We start from the raw sequence: 21571 nt of genomic DNA, 5'->3' as shown, positions 1-21571 counted from the left end.
TAGGATAGTACTTGGAAATTTTAAATTCTCTTATTTAAAATATTCTCATTAATCTTATCTAAATTTGTGGACTCTACCTACCTCTCTACCTGTTAAAAAAGCCAAGCACCAAATTTCATTAGACTTAAACCCTCCATTTTATAAAAAAAGTCTACTACATATTTAATTATTATACACACTGTAATAATACTCTTTAGAAAAAAAGTTATTATATATACTTATCTTGGGAATAAATAAAAGAATTAGATCTTAATACAATACCATGAGAATATAATCTATATTAAAAAATCTGGAGTTTTAATAAGCAAGACAACTTAATATGGGTCACTTCACACAATAATTTCTTTTAATTCTTTATTTATTGATTTTAGTTTACCCCAAAGTTTCAATGTTACCAATTGACAAGTCCAATTACATTGCAAATATATAAAATTATATGCTTTTAAAATATGTTATTATACCTTAATCTCCTATCATGTTCCAAAGCATTATGTGTGTATTCAATCAAAGAAGTTAGATTGTTTTCCAGAATTGGCTCTCTCCTAAAGGTCAAAACCTGCAATAAAAATGTCATGTATTATAGCATGAAGACATTGAACAGATTTGTTTCCTTCAGTTCCACAACAGATCCCTGAACACAAAGGTAAAGTTTTCAAAATGACCCCAATCCTGCCAATGTTCAAAGAAGTCCCAACAGGAAAATGATATTTTTAAAACAGAAATAACTTGATTATAAACACCTGTGATATGCTTTATCATCTGAAGCCTCTTCAAACAAGTCAGATTAATATGTTTCTGCTTTCATTTCTCTTTAGGGCATTCACTTTCAAAGAGGTGTGAATGAGTTTATGTATATAGATATCTGTGAAGGACTGGTAAAGGGAGACTTTTTAAGGAATAGAATCAGAAATATAGTTTGTGTTTCTAAAACTCAAAATCCACACAATTTAAAAAATTACTAAGACATAGGGACAAAAGTTAACTACCTTTTCCCTAAAATCATCAAATGTATTAATAATTATTGAAAGTGCCATTGTTAAATTTTAGTCTTTTGCCAAACCTAAGCGAATAATAACATTTCCAAACATTTCAATACATTACAGTTTTAACAGATTGAAATTTAGAATTTATTTTAAAAATAAACAAATATTTATAATAGATGGACCACTTCTAGATCACATAGTTTTTAATGTTTCCAAGTATAAATGAGATGTAACAATGTATATAAGTAGTTTTGTGATTTTGTTGCACCTTTCTGAATCTTAATGAGTAAGAGGCAATTTCTACATAGTATTAGAGATAGTTTTCTATATTTGAGTACTCTTCAAAATTAAGGTATCTTAAGTTTAGAAATTATAGAAGGAAAATAGTAAAAACCTAAATGTTAAATTTTCAACAGTGTAATATAAGTTTTTAAATAGTAGTGAAACAAAAAAATACTAGATAATAAGGAACAAAAGAGGTTTGGATATAAAGATAAATTTTGAACCAAATGTGTGTGATTAAAAAAAGGTGATTATTAAAAAAAATCTTCAAATAGTAAAATTCAAATCTATTACAGCTTATTATTTATATTTAGAAACAACTATAAGTCTTTTCAGTGCAAACATTCTTTAGTCAAATGACAGATTAAGTAAAAGTGTATTAAATTTCTCATAACTCAATACGAAATAATTAAGTATAAAACTCCAATATGTATGTATGTATTTAATATATTGATTCCATTGTTTGAAACTTCTTTTTCTAAAAGGAAGAGCCTTTAAATCATTTCTAATTCAGGAAAAACAAAAACAAAAAAAATCCTAGCCCCTTCCCATATCCCCTACCACCGTCATTTATACAAGCAAACAATCAGGTGATATATTCACAAATATTAGTAATATGATATTCTAAAATTAATGTTGTGACTTTTATTAAGACAACCACTTTAAAATTCATTTAATACTGTTACCTGTTACTTCTTAAAATTAAATTCTCAATCTCACTTTCAATACTTATTTGAAATACAGTAGTATTTTATTACTGATTTCCTCTGGCCTTATGAGATTTGGGGCAACAAAATTTTAAAAAGTCGTAAGTTTTAGTTCTACTTATAGGCCAAAATTAGTTGCAAAGCACAAGCCTAAGTTTGCTCAATTAAAAAAAAAAAAAAGACAAAACTATATCTATATTTTGATAATTCTTTCTAAGATGTATGTTCTAGTTATAATTAGACCAATAACCTGTTTCTCCTAAAAGGGGTTAAAAAGAAATCAATGTGGGAATTAAATGTCATTAAACAAAAGAAAAAAAAAAAGCAAGAGCCATTTTGGGTCAGTACTATTTTAAAATTAGAGACAAATTTACAATGTAATTGGTGAAAGCTTATGTGTCATATATCAGAAATACCTAATATCTCTGGGGAATTTTTTTCTTTTTGTAAACCAAAATCAACTGACCAATATTTTTGGATTGAAGTATTTTGTGACATTATGAATAGTTACTAAATACTAATAAATAAATAAATAAAATATACACAAGACTTCATAAAACAAAACATAATACACAAAACATGACAGAAACAAGGGATCCAAAATATTACAACTACTTTGCAATTTTCATCCTTACTTGTCAATCCTGATAAACATTAAAACTGATATTAATCTGATTAGAAAACATGTAGTGTTACATACAAATACCTGAGGCTACATTTTGTAAACACACAATGAAGACAAATTAACAGCATTAAAAAAAAAAAGTCTAAAGTTAGACTTTTACTTGAATTTTTAAAAAAACAGTATATAAATGGCAAATAAATGAAACAGGAAGGCTGGTACCTTTTCTTGTTCCCTTCTCCCCACAGTATGTAAATCTAGTATTGAAAAAAAGATGAGCTATTGTAGCAGTACCATTTTCCATCATTTTTTCCTATGGTAACAAATGATTTTTGTATTTCTTACAATAGCACACGCACACATACAGAACTATCTTTTTATAGAGAAAAGGGATAACTGCATATAAACATTAAAAATACATACCAGTTGGAACTCATACGTACATGTTCACAAATCTAAAACTAAAATCTTCCTCTTATCTAACATCACAAGAAGGGAAAATACTTCAAAGGCTGTGAATTTTAGTTAGGCACTAGTGTGTTCTAAAGCTTTAAGTATTTTAAAGAAAAGAATCCATCACTTATTTTAAAATCAAACAAAACAATCTTTCACTCATCATCCTCAAAATAAACAAAATCCCATAAACCAAATCACTAAAAAAATTAAGTGGCTAAACTTAATCAGACTGATGGAATTTAAAACCTCCCCCCACCCCAAAACACTCTACCAGTCACAATATTTGAATGAAAATTAAAATAAAAAAGCAGTAAAAAGTAAAACCTACCAGTCCTGGGTGATATAATTATACCACTTATTAATGTAAATTATATTTAAAGTCCTACAGAGATTTGTCATGTTTTCATTTTAATATTTTCTAACAGTACATATTTTGAAAATGCAAACTCTAAATTTCAACTACTATTCATAAAATTATATAAATGTCTGTTAAATTTTTTTAAATTCTCTTTAAAAACATCTACAACTGTTTATCAGCGAGTGTATTGCTTTTCTTTGAAAAACCACACAGACTCTTATCAAGATGCAATTAAATGGAATGACAAGTTTGGTAATAAATAGAAATATGTTGATGGCTGCCTCCAGCAACATTAAACAAAATCAACTGAAAACCAACCAAATAAAAACAACCACACTGCTGCATATATTTCTTTGTAATGAATTTATCAATGGAATGCAATAACATACGCACCTGTACATACTTACCTGTTGTATTATCTAACTTAAGAAACATTAATGTCTTGTAAATTAAAAATTTAAGTCTTCTACAATGGCTGGATTAGCTAAACATATATATATTAAAACAGAAGTTAAAAATTTTAAAAATATAGCCAATTCTTATGGGAAATGTGGAAAAGATCATGTAGCATTTTAAAAAAATTAGTTTTTTCATCAAAATAAAAGAAACGATTCTCCCGTCATCTGCATCCAACAATTACAAGTAGTTTAACATGAAACTTTTTTATCAAAAGAAAAAAAACCCCAACACCACAAAAACCTAAATCCTTCACTCAGTTTTTAACCAATAAAAAACAGGGGCAAATATATGTCTTGCAATTTCTGTCAGCAGAAATTCAGTTTTGCGAAAATAGCCTCTTCAGTTTTACTTTTCATATACATTTCAGAGCCATCCGAAAGCCTTTATGGGAGAAGAAAATATTAAGCACCAATTTTTATTTAAATTCCCCGTTTTAACGTTTTGTAAGTATTTCCATGGTTCTCCAACTAAAAGTATAATTTTTCAGTAGGTCGAGAATTATAATCCAGAGTTCAATATTCAAACCCCCCAGTCCCGCTTCCTTCCAGCCAATCAGGGGATAAGAAGTCGGGTGTTTGGGGAGCTCCGTTTAACAGTTTGAAAAACATCACATTGCTCTATCCTATTCTCCATCGGGAAAGGTTCTAAGTGAGGGCGGGTCCCTAGTCTTCATTGAAATATAGGAAATCAATCGTTCTATTAATTACAAAGGGGAAAACTTTAGGCTGGCGGTCCTAAAGTGACCCTGCGGTTCCCAGGAAGTTTTATTGCTCTTTGCAAATAACTGAATAGCTGCTACAAAAATCATCTCCAGAATATTTGCAACCCAGTGCGGCGCGCCCCACACGCAAAACATCACACAAGCAAAGGGTTAATCTAAGTGTGCCTCATTGTGGAAAAGGAATTCAAGATCTAATAGAATTTTTACAGAAGTTACTATCTCTAAAGTATTAATAAAGTTAAAGCCGTCAATGGCTTGCTTTATTTAAGAGTTGTCGACTAGAGGTTGATAAAAACAAATACATAAGGCGGGGGTGGGGGGAACAGTGAAGGGAAAGACAAACAACCCCTCTCTCCTCCGCCTCAGTTCCCAAGAAAAGGTGGGGATTGCAAAATTACCGTTAAGTTGCCCTGGTAAAGAATTTTCCGGAGAATACCAGCATGGTTTCACAGATTGCTTTTTCCCCCTTCGGATGTTTCAAGGACTGGAGAAGGAAAAAGTCTTCTAACAAGAGTGCGACTTAGAGAAGGAAATAGTCAGGAGAAGGAAATTGCTAGCTCGCAGCCCCATCTTTCATCTCACCCCGAACACCCCTCCCCCTCGAGGAAGGACAACGTCGCGAGAGTAAATAACAAAAATCCGAGCCATAAGCGAAAGTCCCAGCATCTTTGCTAGGAGCCCGCTACCACCTCCGAAGCCTGCCCCGAACGCCCGGAGCCCCGCTCGCGAGCTCGGGGCGCGGCAGTCCGACCCCTCTCTAAAAAGACCGCACCAGGACGCCGCGCGGGGGGAGCGCGGCCCGGGCTGACTCCTTCCTAGGGCACCTCACGTTTAAGCGTCAAAAGACAACAACTTGCATGGCTGGGTGCCGAGGACTAGGTGGGGGCACTATGGGCCACCACCCACCGGACGCACCCGTACTCTGGGTCTTGAATTTTCCGTCGACTCAAGTTTCTCGTTAGAAGACGGCCTTCAGCGGACAGGGAAAACTACGAGAAAAGGCGGCTCGGTTCGGAAACGGGGGAGGGGCGCGCGTCCCCTCCTGTCAAGGAGTCGCGGCCCTGCCGAGACCCCGCGGCGCCCTGTCCCCGGCCTCGGGCGGGGGGTCTTGCTGACAGGTCCGCTGGGCGGCGGCTGCTCGGCCGCAGCCGTCCCGGTCCCGCTCAAACTACAGCTCCCCTCCCCCCAGCTCCGTCTTACCGCGCTCCCGCCACATTCCGCCGCCACCGCCCACTCGCAGGCGCCCAAGTCACCCAAAATCCTATCTCCTGGAATTTTTCGCGTTTAAAGTGAGGGTTAACCCAGCGCCCACTCCCTGGACTCCTCAACGCCTGCCGGTCCCACCACTGCCACCTTCCGAGTCCCGTTCTACTTCAAGCTCTTACCCACTGCGTCAACCCTGGCGAAGCTTCGCGGATTGTCTTTTGCTCCAAGTTATTTTTGGTGTTTTTTTTTTTAGTGGTTTTTCAGCGGAGCGCCAGTGGCACTATACTCTCAGACAGGTTATCCCGTCTCTCCCGCTAGATTGATGAGATCAGGCATCACTCGAAAATGGCGCCGAAAGCGCTGAGGCTCTTCATTCAAATTCGTTAGAGCCAACCCCGCCGCCCCGGGGCATGCCGGGAACGCGGGCTGCCTCCACAGCTGTCAATACCACCTCTAACCCCCCTGTTGTCCCGACATTTGCGCATGCGTAAACTCCTACCCTCATCCCCTCCCATACACACACCTTGTACATGCGCAGACGCACGGTTGTTCGCAGCTCACACTTAGCTTCCTCGGCTGCCGTTCACTTGCTGCTTTTCTTGCGCGTGCGTGCAGCGCCTTTGTACGGCGGTGGACTGGAGTGACCTTACATACTGTGGGCCCGAGAGTCCACAGATGCTTGTCAGGAGACAGGCAGTCAGTCTACCGTTGGAGGTAAACAAATTAGGGTCCAGCTTAGGCTAAAAGAAAAACGTCTTGCTAAACTACGGACAACGGAATGTGCCTTTTGAGATCATGTGTTGGATACACGTGTACTTAAAACAGCCCCGTCGCTGTGTAGAGCTCTTGAAGTACGCCAGAGCTTTATCAGAGCTATTGCACTTAAGCCTCGGGACAGCCTTACGAGGTAGGAACTGATATTATTCTCGGCTAAGACCAGGAAACCAATGATTGGGAACGTTAAATAATCTGCCCGAGGTAGCACAGGTACCAAACACGTGGCTGAGTCCGCGTCTGTCAGATTCTGGAACTCGGGCCACTTAGCACTGTAGGATCCAATCTGAGTACACAGGAGGCGTGGTTTTCCGTCCCTTGTGGTGTGTGTGTGTGTGCGCGCGCACGCCCCAGCCTGGAGTTAATGATTACTTAAGTTTGCTAGAGCCCTTCTCCGTCCTAGGGTGCTTGTTACTAAGCCATTTTCATCGAATCCAGTTTTTCTTACCGCCTTACTTGTCCTTAGACTTTCAGTTCTGTTTTGGAGATAGGAATGGGCAGTCTTTGGATGTCATTTATATAATGGCGTGGTAAATTACTGAATCCAGCAGAGACGGTTCCCGTTGTGCAACGCAACGCAGAAAAAAAAAAAAAGTAGTAACAGTCACCACGTATTGACTGTACTCCTTACTGTGCTGAAAAAACGCTTTCTGGATTAAGCTCCTTTATTGCTTACAACAGCCCTATGAAGTAGATATTATCTTCATTTTGCAGATTATGACATACGCTTATATTAAGAAATCTGCCCCAAAGTCTTACAACTAAGTAGAAGTAAAGACTCATGCAAACCTGTGTCCATCTTCAAAAACTGGACGCTATGATAGGACAATAAATGATACTAAAATTGTCAATATTTTAATACCTTCCTTAAAAAAATCTCATCTAATCATTTTCTTGGGAGATTTATCATACTTGACATCAAGCTGGTTAAGATGAAACAAAACCAACTAACTGTTCTTATGATTGTATTTTAAGATTATTGTTGATTGCTTACTTTTTCCTTAATCACAAAGTGGATTGATTTTTTTTTTTTCTTGAGACAGGGACTACCATATCGTCCAGGTTGGCCTCAAATTTAGGATCTTCTTGCTTAGCCTCACAAGTAGCTGGGATTACAGTACTGGGCTATGGTACTCAGCTCCCAAAATGGATTTTCTAAGGAATCCAGCAGTCTAAAATCTGGGATATTAACTATTTTGTCCCAGTTTTTGTTGTAAGACAATTCGAGATGAACTATAACCGAGTACAAAAACACATATCCCATTATTGTCAGGGTTGAATAAGATAATGAGTATGACTATCTGAAGTACAAAGATGTAAGGAAATGGGAGAAGGCTAGCATGGTTTGTATTATTGAGGTATAATTGGAAAAAGAAATGGCTTTTAGCATTTTCAAATTATCAACAATTAACATGGCAGAGTATATTTGTCTTATATCTCTCTGACACTTTTATGAACTATTTAAGTGGATCAAATCTGAAGCCAAACTTCCTGAGTTTGAATCTCCATTTTGCACCTTTTGTAGAGGTGGCTTTCATATTTAAGTCTTATTTTATTTAAAATATTATTTAATAAACCAGAAATCTTCCACTAAAGCTTCTTGATTTGCTAAAATAGGAGGAAACAAAAGCAACAGTTCCTGTGCTTGAACAAAAAGTCCAACTGGAAAAAAAAAAAGATCTTTCCAAAGCTAAGAATTTTATGTTTGACCACAAGGGGGTGCAAATTCCTGAGTTAAATCTCAACAGGGGGGGAAAAAGGGAGGGGGGGAGCCTTTTACTTCAGACTATTAAACTCATGGGTAAAAAATTAGTAAGGATTATCTGCCCAGAATTTTAAAACTCCAAAAAATTATATACTTTATGAGAAGAAAGAACTCTGTAAGCTTAAGTTTTCAGCATTCTTTCTTCAATACAGTAAGAGTTAATCAATCATCTCTTCTCTACCCCTTTCTGCCCTCTTAGTTTGTGTCTCTGCATATGCTTCTTGTCATAAGAACTGAAGTCATAGTTTAAAATCCGGGGCTTTAATTCTGCAAACTGGATTGCAATCACCAGCAAATGAATGGTAAATATGGGTAGTGTGGAGAATAGAAGTCTTCAATTTCTGTACTCCCCACTCCCTACTATTTTCTAATAAGTAGAATACAACTGATGGAATGTTAGCTTCAACATATTAACTTATTTGGATAAAACTGTGAAAGCTGTAGGTCTGTTCATTTTTTAATATTTATTTTTTAGTTTTAGGTGGATACAATATCTTTATTTTATTTTTATGTGGTGCTGAGGATTGAACCCAATGCCTCATGCATGCTAGGCAAGCACTGTACCACTGAACCACAACCCCAGCCCAGTCTGTTCATTTTTTTTTTAAAATGGATACCCTTAAAAGAAGAAAACAGTCATATATAAATAAAAAATAAAAGAAGAAAACATTCTGAAAAATAACTTGAAAACAATACATACTAGTGAGCATTTTGAAAACAATCTGTTTAGCAGAATTTTTAAAGTTCCTTTTACTTTCATGTTGGTCTTGTTTCTCTGAAGTGGACTCATTTTTTAAACTTTTTACATTGGTAATAATTTCAAATTTTCAAAAAATTTCCAAAAATAAAAATAATTTTAAAAATCTATATAATTTGCTTGCTTTTATACATGGGTGAGTTCTTTCTTTTCATATATATGTAATTTTATATCACATTTTTTCCTCAACCATTTTCCATTAGGCTATAAGATTCTGGCCCCTCACCCCTTCATAAATTTACACTGAAACAATACTTTATTATCCATATTCCAATTTGATAAGTTGATCCTTTATAGCATATCCCCCTCCTTTACTGGATCCAGTCTTATGTCAGGTTCTGCACCCAGTGGTCATATCTCTTTAGCCTCCTTTTCTTTATGAAACTTTCATCCTTTGATTCATTGTCTTTTATGACCTTGACATATTTGAAGAAAATTAACTTATTTAGAACATTTAACTTAATATTCAGCTTCTCCCTCTACTCTCTTTTTAGTTGAATGTTCCTCATTTTGTGTTTGATGTTTCCTCATGACTGGATTGAAATTATGCATTCTCATCTGGACTATTGCATAGGTAATATTGTCTCCTTCTCTGAGTATCACATTTGGAACCACATGATATCCATCTGACTTTCAGTGATGATCTTAATTTTGATCACTTCATCAGTATGGGATTTGAATTTTTCATTGTGTAGTTACTTTTTTTTTTTTTTTTTTACTTACTGGCAGTAAATAAGCAATTTGTGGGAGAGATTTGTGATGTTATATCCTGATCCTCATCAAAATCTTCCATAATATTTAGCATCCATTATTGCTGATATATTTTACCATGATGGTTACAAAATAACTGAGCAAATTTTAGTATTGCCTCCTCATTTGCAGCCCACGACATTCTATTTGCAAGTAGAGTTCTTCTTTATTTATTTATTTACCTATTTATTATCTACATGAACTTATGAATTCCTATGTCTTCCCATTTCTGTGTTTGCTTATTCTTGTTTGTGCCATCTCTGTTTATATGTGCATATTTATGTACAAAATTTTTTTGAGCTGGCTGCGTGGCCCAAGCCTATAATCCTAGTGGCTCAGGAGACTGAGACAGGAGGATCACAAGTTCAAAGCCAGCCTCAGCTAAATATAAATGCATGCTAAATATAATGGAAGATTTTGATGAGTATAGGGATATAATATCAAAAAATGTTTTTGAGCCACTTGAGGGTAAGATACCTATATCATGGTCTTTCATTCTAATATAACTGTGTGTTTAGTTATTTTGATGTTCAAGTTTTCTTAGATTTAGCTAGTAGAAGTTCTTTCTCCTTTGACTTTTTGACATATCCACACCATTTTTTAGAGCACTTCCTTACTTTCTGGTATTAAAAAATATTCTACATTTATTTTATACTTATCCTACCTCGGTCCTAGAATTAGCCTTTTTTCTAAGGAGTTCCGTTTCCTGTTAGTGGAAAATAATATTAGGGACCAGAACTAGGTGTGTTCATTGCTATACTGAGGTGTCTTTGCTTCTTGGACCTTTTGGGACACAGAGCTAAAAATATATACATGTATGTGTACATGCATACAAATATACATATACAAGTATATATAATTAGTTCATGACACAGATTAAATTAATTAATTTTACTTGTGGTAGAGGGAATTGAAGGCAAGGGTATCTATCACTGAGCTACATCCTATCCCTTTTAAACAAAAATTCATTTTGAGACAGGGTATCACTAAGTTGCCAGGTTGGCCTTAAACTTGTGATCCTCCTGCCTCAGCCTCCCAAGTCACTGGGATTACAGTGTTTGTTAGTGTACCAGGCTAATTTTTAATTATTTTAATTGCAATTAAGAAGATATATCAATAATATATAAAGTTCTGAGTAAAGGAAATAACAATCCATACATTTTTCATGTTCCCTTTTAGTAAATGTCTAATCATTTAATTTGTAGAATCATAGTATGACATAATTTTTTTAACCTTTTTTCATTTCACATAGCAAATATTTGAATTACATCATTTCCACAATCTTCATTTATATTGCTGTGCTACATATCATTCAGCAGATTCTACCATTCTTCTATTCCTGTTTTTTTTCCATTTTTTGCTACCATAACTAATTCTGATGTGAACATTTGTGCATATCTTTTTTTTTAATTTAGATTCTTATCAAATGATTGGAAGATTTCCCAGAAGTACAAATATTCTTTCTCAAAAGATTGGTATGTGTTTATGGGTTTTAATATATCTTGCCATGCAAAATTAATCAAACATTTACCAAAGTCCATACCAGAATTAGATATAGATATGAAAATATATAGTTTCTTTTAGCAAGGAGCTGAATGTCTAATGAAAGAAAGATTTTTCTAAAAAATTATACTTCAACAAATATAAAGGAAGACCATTTAGCCCAGGTTAGAAATAGGTAGCTCGAGAGGAAGTTTTTATAGAGGAGGTGACAGTTGTTCTGTGTCTTGAAGGACACCTCAGCAGAGCCTTAAAGGATTGAAATTAGTTATCCTAGTTATAGAAGAGAAAGAAGTAGGCCAAAGAAAGCATTTTAAGCAGAATCACTGGAATGTTAGGAAAAAGGGCAGATAGAGAGAACCTGGCATGTTTAAGAAAATCAGGTAGTTTGCTGTGATGTATAGCCTATAATTGAGGAAGCTCAGCCTGCTCAAGTGGATAGAAGTCAAACCATGAAGAGCTTTCTGACCCACCTTTATATTGATGCAACTAGAAAATCTTAAACCAATCCATGATATGACTTGATTGTATTTTAGGAATTCATTTAATGAGGATATTAGCAAATAGATTAGAAAATGTGGGAGAGGTGGTAGGGAGTCTTTTGGAAGCTATTATAGTATCCAGGCAAGAAATAATGAGTACATGAACTAGAAAAAGTAGCAAGTGAATGAAATGAGGTATAAAAGAGATTGGATTTATTTATTCAGTACTCATGTAAGTATTCTCACGTTAACTTTTAGCACCTAATCTGTGCCTGTACACTGTAGTCTTTGCTAGGCACTGAGAATGTGGGGTGAATAAAACAGCCATAGTTTCTTCTCTATGGTCCAGTCTCATTAAAGAGACATATTAAATTAATTAATAATAATACCAATTACAAGTAACAGAAAAATACAAGATGCTGTGAAAGCATACACCTAACACTAGATATTTAAATAAGGCCTTCTTAAAGTGGGATGGCTAAGCACAGACTTGAAAGGACAAAGAGGAATTGGCTTGGCCAAAAAGGGAGGAAGAACATCCCAGGCAAAGGAGGAGGCCATATGTTAATGTCCTAAGCAGGAAAGGCCAGTAAGTTCAATATCTATATTGCTGGAAAAGAGTAAGGAAGGATGGAAAAAGTTGGAGGTAAGACTAAAGAGGCTTAGGACCCTTTCTATATGGATAGCCTTTCAATATGGATATGGTATAATAGCATGATTCCTAGATTTCTATTGTGGGCAGCTGAGCTAGTTGGCTGATGGTAACATTGACTGAGAGAGAAAGAAAATAGAACTATGGGGCATGCCTGTAATCTCAGTGACTCGGGAGTCACAGGTAGGAGGACTGCATGTTTGAGGCCAGCCTCAGCTATTTAGCAACACCCTAAGCAATTTGGCGAGATCCTGTCTTAAAATGAAAAATAAAAAGGGCTGGGGTGTAGCTCAGTTGTAGAGCATCATTGAGTTTAATCCCCAGTACAAAAAAGAAGAGAGAAGAAAAAAGAAAAGTTTGGTTAATTTTGATATGTGACATACTGATTTTGAGATGCTTGTGGGCCAAGTGTATCTTTACATTCCCACCTTAAAGAAAACTGGAGTTTCAGATTAGAAGTTTGGAATTTAGGGAAAAGGCCTAGTTTACATGGTATCTATAGATTTAGTAGTTGACTGATTATAGGTGGTAGTTTACATGATGTGTTTAGTAAATGAGATCACTGAGGAATGTATGTAGAATGATTGAAAAGGCTCCACACAGAATCCTGGTAAACATTACTTGGTGGCCCCCCAAATATTTGTAATATATATATATACAGAAAAAAGTTTCACTATAAATAAAAAGATACCTGAATAAAAAGAAACTAAAATATATTTGCAATATATACTGCAGGTAAAGGTTAAATAACCTCAATATATAAAGAGATAAGTCTGTGAGAAAGAAAAGAATGGCTTTGTATTTAGTTAATGAGAAGAAAAATAAATTATAATCAAACCCATAATTAATTAGTATTTAAAAAGATATAATCTCAAAATGAATGTAAAGAAGAGATATGTAAAGTTTTCATCATCTCATCTCATTGTTACTGAATTACTTTTAAAAATTAACAGTTGAGGGGCTGGGGTTGTGGCTCAGCGGTAGAACGCTTGCCTAGCATGGGTGAGGCCCTGGGTTTGATCCCCAAAACCACATAAAAATAAATAGTTAAATAAATAAAAATAAATAAAGGTATTGTGTCCAACTACAACTAAAAAAATAAATATTTTAAAAAAATTAACAGTTGAAAACATGTATTAATAAAAGATTGATGGATTACACAATTCTTACATATCTATTTTTAAAACATTTGCTTCTTTTGTGGCATGAATAATTAGATTCCATTTGCTGGTGTGACTTGAGAGTTTGCAGACTAAGAGAACTAAGTCACAGAACGAAAGAGGTGAAGGTTCCAATTGGTTGACCATTGAGTATCCAAAAATAAACAAAACCAACTAAGTTGTAATGAAAGCTACCTACAATCTTGGCAATAAATTTTAAAAAATAGGTTATTTGTAATTTTAATATGAGAGATGTGGGCAAGATCATCCCATTTGGGAAGCTCTGAATGGTAGGTAAATCAGTGCCTGTGATGCAATTCTAACATGCTTGGGATGACAGTTTTTACCAGGGGGTTATAGTTTTTAATCCAAGGAATATATAAAATTACAGAACTGATTTTGTATTCTATACTCTTTATTTTTGTAGCCTATACTATTACCATGTTAGCATTAGGCTTAGGAATGATCTGTGTATGTTAAATTATGATGGTTAAGAAAACTGGACCTATCATAGGATATATTTATCAGATTAGTCTTAAAAGATAGAGAATCTTAATGATGCTTATGAAGACTATCTGGGCTTTTAAAAGAATTTAAGATTCTCTGAAAGTATACTAGATTTAGAATTTAAGTACTCAGAGATATTGCTTATTAATCAAACATTAAGTACTTAAGAAAATAGAATTTGTCAATGCAGTCTAAGGCAGTTTAAAAACATAAAAAGTCCTCTTGAAGCGCTTATTATTAAAATTTACAAATAATAGACGAATTTGCAAGTTGAATTTAAGAGCTAAGGAAAGAGCTAGGCAGTGATGGCACATGCCTGTAGTCCTAGGTATTGGGGAGGCTGAGGCAGGAGGATCCCAAGTTCCAAGCCACCTTTAGTAATTTACTGAGGCCCTAAGCAACTTAGTGGGACCCTATCTCAAAATGAAAATTAAAAAAGGGGTAGGGATTTGGCTCAATGGTTAAAGTGACCCTGGGTTCAATCCCTAGTACCAAAAAAAAGTTTTTTTGTTTTTTTTTTTGGTTTTTTTGTTTTTTTTTTGGTTTTTTTTTTTTTTTTTTTGGCAGTGCTGGGGATTGAACTCAGGGCTTCACACATACTAGGCAAGTACTTTTACACTGAGCCACATCCTCAGCCCAAGACAAGTTTTTTAGTTCATAATTTTTATCAAAATTTAAGTGACCCCGGGGTTGGTGCTGTGGCTCAGCAATAGCGCACTTGCCTGGCATGTGTGAGGCACTGGGTTTGATTCTCAGCACCGCATATAAATAAATAAAATAAAGGTCTATCAAAAACTACAAAAATATTAAAAAAAAATTAAGTGACCCCAAGCTGAACATAGTGACACACATTTGTAATCCCATCTATTCAAGAACTAAGGCAGGAGGATTGAAAGTTCAAGACCAGTCTAGGCAATTTAGTGAGACCCTGTCTCAAGATAAAAAAGGAGTTGGACCTGGGTGACGTGGCACAGGCCTGTAATCCCAGTGGCTATGGAGACTGAGGTAGGAGGATAACAAGTTGAAATCCAGCCTCAGCAATGGTGAGGCCCTAAGCAGCTCAGTGAGACCCTGTCTCTAAATAAAATACAAAATAGGGCTGGGGATGTGGCTCAGTGTTTGGGTGTTCCTGACTTCAATCCCCAGTACTGTCCTACCCCCCAAAAAAGAAGTTGGAGTTGTAGCTCAGTGGTAAAGTACCCTTAGGTTCAATCCTCAGTAGTGCCAAAAAAAAAAAAAAAAAAAAAGTGACCCCCGCATAGTATTTTCTATACAGAAAGGCTACCCTTAAAGACCAAAAAGAAAAAAGACACAAAAACAATAACAAAAAGCTGGACCACTTCACATTTATGGTATTCTTATAAGAACTAGTGGTAATATAAAACAGCTTTTGTGGAAAGTAAAAGGGTTATGAAAATATTCAAGTCTTGCCTACCAGAAATTCTAATTTTAGAAATCTGATTTAGGTGAAATAAATCCAAAATATGGAGAAAGACCTGTGTAGGGGTTAGGCAGGAATATGCCCATTCCAGCATTAAATATAATAGCCAAAAAATTGGGGTTATATAGAAAGGCACAAGGGGAGTGAAATGTCTAATTGTAGGAAGAATCTATTTTAAATTGTGGAAAATATACTCCATGTACTATTAGCATCATTAAAAGATGATACACAGTAACATGAAAACTGCTTATAAATGCAAGATATAAAGTATAATTTGGATGATTTTGATTACTTAAAAAAACAAGGAACAATGCAAGAAAAAACTTTCAAGTCATATCAAGGTGTTATTATTAATGTATATGTTAAAGAGCATATCTATAATGTTGCATTAGCCAAACTGTTCTTCTAAGAAACACTGATATTCTATGAGTGAATCCAATGATTCTTTTTTTCTGGGGGAGGGTGGTACTGGGGATTAAATTCAGAGCCACTCAACCACTGAGCCACATCCCCAGCCCTATTTTGTATTTTATTTAGAGACAGGGTCTCACTGAGTTGCTTAGTGCCTCACTTTTGCTGAGGCTGGCTTTGAACTCATGATCCTCCTGTTTCAGCTTCGGGAGCCACTGGGATTTCAGGCATGTGCCACTGGGCCTGGCTCCAATGATTCTTAAACTTTGAAATTTTGTTGAAAGTTATGAACTCTCTCTCTAGAATAATGTGCATATTTGAATATTTTGCATACAGTTTCAGAGACAGATGAGTCCATATGGGTCATGAAGAAAACTAAAGGAAAAATTAATCATAATTATGGTAGGTAGAATAATGGCCTACAGGAAATGTTCAAGACTCTAGAATCTGAATATGTCATGCTACATGGCAAGAGGGAATTCAGATTGAGAACAGAAGTTAAGGCTGCTACTCTACCTACAAATAGATTATCTTGATTATCTGAGTAGATCCACTGTAATTACAGGGTCTTTTAAGTGTGAAAGAGGGAAGCAAAAGTCAGTAGCTGTGATGAGATGTGAAATAAACTCAACTAGCCATTGCTGTCTTTGAGGGTGGAAAGGGGCCAAGAGCCAAGTGGTAGCTTGTAAGCTCTACAGAAGCTGAAAAAGGCAAGAAAACTTCTTTTCCTAAGAAAGTTTCTTTTCCTAAGTCTCCTTCAGAAAGGATCAGAGTTCTGCATATGCCTTAATTTTAGCTGACTCATTTTTTTAAATATATATTTTTAGTTGTTGATGGACCTTTATTTATTTATTTATATGCGGTATTGAGAATTGGACCCAATGCCTCACACATGTGAGGCAAGTGCTCTACCACTGAGCCAACAACCCCAGCCCCTAGCTAAGACTCATTTTGAACTTCTGACTTTCAATACTATAAGAAAATAAATTTCTGTTGTTTTAAGCCACTAAGTTTATAGTAATCTGTGGTAATTTTATAGCAAGAGGACACTAATACAGTATGTAAACAACCATTTTCTGTGGACTGGTGTGTGGCTGTAGTAGTAATAAGTGCATATTCTACTTTTTAAGATACCACCTAAAGGTCATGAAGGCTCCCCCTCTTGAATGGATTAATGTCCATAAAAATATAAATAAAATAAAATAACATCTAAGTGTTTTTCTGTATTTTTTGTTTAACAAATTCATAAAAGTACTTTAAAAAATCTTTTAAAAAGTTCTATAGGGGAAGGGGTGGCTCAGTGGTAGAGCACTTGCCTAGCATGTGCAAGGCCCTGGGTTCGATCCTCAGCACCACATATAAATAAATAAAATAAAAGATCCATTGACAACTAAAAATATATATATATTAAAAAAAAGTTCTATAAAGTGTCAGACATCAAGATGGACAATAAGTATTTAATATACATAGCATCTAGTTTATTACTGAAATTATATATCTATACAACATTTAATGAAATTTATTGGTAGGAATGTTATGAGTTTTTCCTACAGATTTACCCATCTACATTTCCTTTTTAAAATGAAAAACTTGAGATTTATTTTAGATAATGACAATTTCTTTTTTTTCCAAATAACTTGGATAATTTCTTTTCACTGTAGATAACTGACACATGAAGATAATAATTACAAAATATATTCCTTAGAGGTTACTCATGGTACATATGTATATGCTTTAATTATTAGCTTAGGAGAACATAGTGTTTATTAACATATTTATTTGTAGTTGGATAGACTTGTTAATGAAAGATCAATACAAATACTTTTTTTAAAGGATATTTACATGGTGAAAAATTTATACACGCATCTGAGAATGTACTTCCATTTTGGGAAATTTATAACTCCAATTTTTAGAAATGCAGATTCCTATATAGCATTTTAAACTCTAATTCTGTTAAGATTATGGGCTTGTTTTGAGATTTCCCCCCCCCACCCCGGATGATTTGTCTTGCTTCCATGTTCCTGACCACAAATCAAATTAACTGAAAGTCATTTACAGTAAGTGTAAACTTCTTACCCTCTACCAATAATGATACCTGAAAAGGGATAAATCTATTTGTTTAAAGTTATCTAGTTTTTTAAAATTGGTATGAAAATGCTGGCTTGGATAAAATGAATCCAGTGTTTTGGAACAATGCTTTTAAAATAATGTGAACTTCATAAGAGCTTAATAAAGGGTATTTAGCCTATTCAGGTTTGGAATCTTATAATATTAGGAGTGAAAACATGCCTCTTTCTTATTCCCACCCGTAGTCCAAATGTCTCCTGAAGCTACTAAGAACAAATTTATTCCTATTTGTGATAATTCTTTAAATATAACTTGTTATTTCTAGTCATGATGACATCTGAATCCCAACCCCCCAAATATACTCTAATGTTTTCTTTAATATTTTATTTTTTTAGTTGTTTTATGATTTTAAACCCTTTACCCTCTTGGCTTCCTTCTCCTGGTTATGTTCTAGTTTGTAAAAGTGACATCCTGGTTATGTTCTAGTTTGTAAAAGTGACATCCAGATGATATGACATATATCATATTGTGGCATGAAGTATACTAAAGCTTGATATTAACTTTTTGTCTTACCTATTAAAATTCTTCTATTTGGGGAGCAATTTTAGATAATAAAAAGAATTAATTAATAATGGAAATGGATCTGCTCTTAGCAACTTATCAAATGAAAACTGAACAGTTAAATTTTATGTTGAATAAAAGCAACTTGTAGTTGGGTGTGGTGGCACACACCTATAATCCCAGCGATTTGGAAGGCTGAGGCAGGAGGAACACAAGCTCAAAGTCAGCCTCAGCAACTTAGTAAGGCCCTATGCACCTTAGCAAGACCCTGACTCAAATTAAAAAATAAAAAGCCTGGGAATGTGGCTCAGTGGTTAAGCAACCCTGGGTTCAATTCCTGACACCAAACCAAAACAAAACAAAACAAACTAACCAACCTCCCAAAACAAAAACAAAACTTATAAAATTATATATACCTCATGACTTCCTTTGAGACGTAAGTGACTTGGGATTAAGCCTATCTGGGAAGTTGAGAACAGGGAATCAGGTATTAACATTCATTTCTTATTTATTTTTAATGAACAGAAGTAAAATTGAGGCTCTCTAGGTCTCTCAGTAATATAACTGAGGATATGTGACCAGTTGTATAAGATAGTTAAGCCTTATGCTACATTCTTAATATATAAAATTTATTTCTTACAGAACAAATCTATGGGGAAATAAGAAAATAAATATATCACATTCCCTGCTGGCTAAGAAATGCTTACATGTTTAAAAACAAATTAACCTTTTAAGGCAGCTCTGAAGAAGTAATTTATTTTAAATAGGTGAGCACTTTATAGCTCTTGTGGGAATACTTTTTCCTTACTTCTTTTCATCATATAGGATTAAGGCCCTATGTTTTTAATTTAGTCCTTTAATTTTTGCTGTTAACATTTAATTTACTTGATGACCCCATACTGTTAACTTTTTGCTCCAGTGAACTCTGGACAATATATATGGATTGTATAACCTATTTTTTTAAATACTTTTTTTTAGTTGTAGATAGACACAATATCTTTATTTATTTATCTTTATGTGGTGCTCACGCATGTAAGTGCCTCACGCATGCAAGGCAAGTGTTCTACCATTGAGCTACAGCCCCAGCCCTGTATAACCCAATTTTAAAGAAACTTAAAAAATAAGATAGGTCTGATATGAAGCAGAAGATTAAATTAATTTCATACATATTTAATCAAGGAACTTTCCTTCTTTATTGGAAGATGTATTTTTATAACAGTTTTTTTTTTTTTTAGTAATTAGATGTTTATGCTATTGGCAAAACCCAAAGTGGACATGACTTACTTGTTAATACATTTAATGAACTTTAAGACTACTAATATAGTACAATAGATGTGAAACCTTTTTCTAAAAAGAAACTCTTACAGCATGTAACTAAATAGAATTCCTTTAGTACCTTTTTATGCTCAAAGTTTTTTTCTTTTTATATAAAGTTGAAATCATTTAGATGTTAAAAAAAAGCTAGTAGATATGGTTATTAAAATTCAAGGCTTCTTCTAAACCATTTGATGTAAAAAATACTTTGTACAAGCTTTTATTTGCCCTTAAAGCTAAACCCCTAAACTCTCATTTGAACATTTTCCCTTAACTGTCAATACATGTGTATTAAAGAAAACGGGAAAAAACAAACAAAAAAACCAATTAGGAATGATTAGATGGCATTGTTTCTGAAGGCCCCTTAACAACATACCTCTTTTCCCATCTCCTTTCTGAATTTACCATGGAAGGCTCCTATTTGTTTTTTCATATTAGCATTACTGAATGTCATCCATTTAGCATTATTGAATTCTGTCCTTTGTTTCTCTTCAGGAAAACTGCATTTTGATATCTCGTGGGATAGAAGGCTCCATCTTTCAGGACGTTGGTCAGGCAACACCTCTCTGACTATCTGAGGGTACACTGTTCTTACTCTAAGGGTAGCCATGAGGATGCATTTACTTTAAACATTTTTGGGCTTCTGAATTCTGAGAGTAGCACAATTCATATATGTTTCTGTGTAAATTTCATGGTTTGCTAATAAGGTAATACTGTTCTGTAATTTAAATTACTTGGGCTGAATGTTGTAAAGTACTCTTACTACTACTACCACTAATTATTATTATTATGGTTGGTGTAGGGGATTGAAGCCAGGCCCTGCAGCATGCTAAGCACATGCTCTACCACTGAGCTACACACTTCTATTACTATTTTTTTAAAAAATGTAAGTATTTTTGTATGACTTTTACACTGATAGTGACAATAATGACCTTTTGGATTAGGCCATTGATGTCTGAGATAGAGATGATACCTAGATGGTCTAGAATGAACCCCCATCCCTCATCTGATTGTAGAGTTCAATGGTGGTATTATTAACTGGGATAGAACAGTGGAGAAAGGAAAGAGGTGGGGAGAAGAGGTGTATATGTTTAAGGGTGGGTTGGAACACTGTGAGGGGGAGAGGGAAATAAGAAGTTCAGTTGAAAACCTATGGAATATGGAAGAGTAAATGCTATGTAGAGATCAGAAGGTATGGCTTTGGATATGGGTTGCTCAATGAAGTGGCTCTAAAAGCTGGCGGAATCAGAGCTTCAAGGATTTTTGACAGGTTGTACATGTGGACATTACAGTGGTAGATGATGGCAGAAAAGTACAGGAGAGGCAGATATTGTAAGCTAAGGGCCAAAGTCTTGGATGAACAAGAGAGAGAATGACAGGGCAATTAAGTCAGGAGAATGAAAGAGGAATGAAAATTTTTCCACGATTGTTTGATCATGCCTTCTTTTTAGTCTCAAAAGTTAAAAGTCAGAGACTGTTTTATTTATTTATTTTTTTTTTTAATTTTACAGCCATTTTAATATTTATTTATTTATTTTAGTTTTTGGCGGACACAACATCTTTGTTTGTATGTGGTGCTGAGGATCGAACCCGGGCCGCAGGCACACCAGGCGAGCGCGCTACCGCTTGAGCCACA

The 21571-nt window shown here is 34.9% G+C and overlaps 2 long non-coding RNA genes across 19 annotated transcripts in view; one reads left to right on the top strand and one right to left on the bottom strand.

The window, feature by feature from the left end:
• The window catches only part of LOC124099156 (uncharacterized), a 125361-nt gene extending 104621 nt beyond the window's left edge, over positions 1-20740 (bottom strand). For 11 of the 18 annotated variants that reach the window (XR_009227750.1, XR_009227757.1, XR_009227753.1 and 8 more), the window contains exon 1: positions 462-6367. This is a non-coding gene — a long non-coding RNA (uncharacterized LOC124099156). Of the gene's footprint in view, positions 1-461 lie in introns of all 18 variants that reach the window. The other 7 variants (XR_009227756.1, XR_009227758.1, XR_009227752.1 and 4 more) reach the window with 4 other exon arrangements.
• LOC124099157 (uncharacterized) overlaps positions 6566-21571 on the top strand; it is a 27404-nt gene continuing 12398 nt past the window's right edge. The window contains exons 1-3 of the long non-coding RNA XR_006853839.2: positions 6566-6701; positions 20431-20515; positions 20738-20821. This is a non-coding gene — a long non-coding RNA (uncharacterized LOC124099157). The remainder of the gene's footprint in view (positions 6702-20430; positions 20516-20737; positions 20822-21571) is intronic.

The sequence above is a fragment of the Marmota monax genome, unplaced genomic scaffold (assembly GCF_021218885.2).
Source record: "Marmota monax isolate L192 unplaced genomic scaffold, Marmota_monax_Labrador192_F-V1.1 WCK01_AAM20220418_F8-fsc00011, whole genome shotgun sequence".
Lineage (NCBI taxonomy): Eukaryota > Metazoa > Chordata > Mammalia > Rodentia > Sciuridae > Marmota > Marmota monax.
This window is presented reverse-complemented; position numbering and strand designations above follow the sequence as displayed.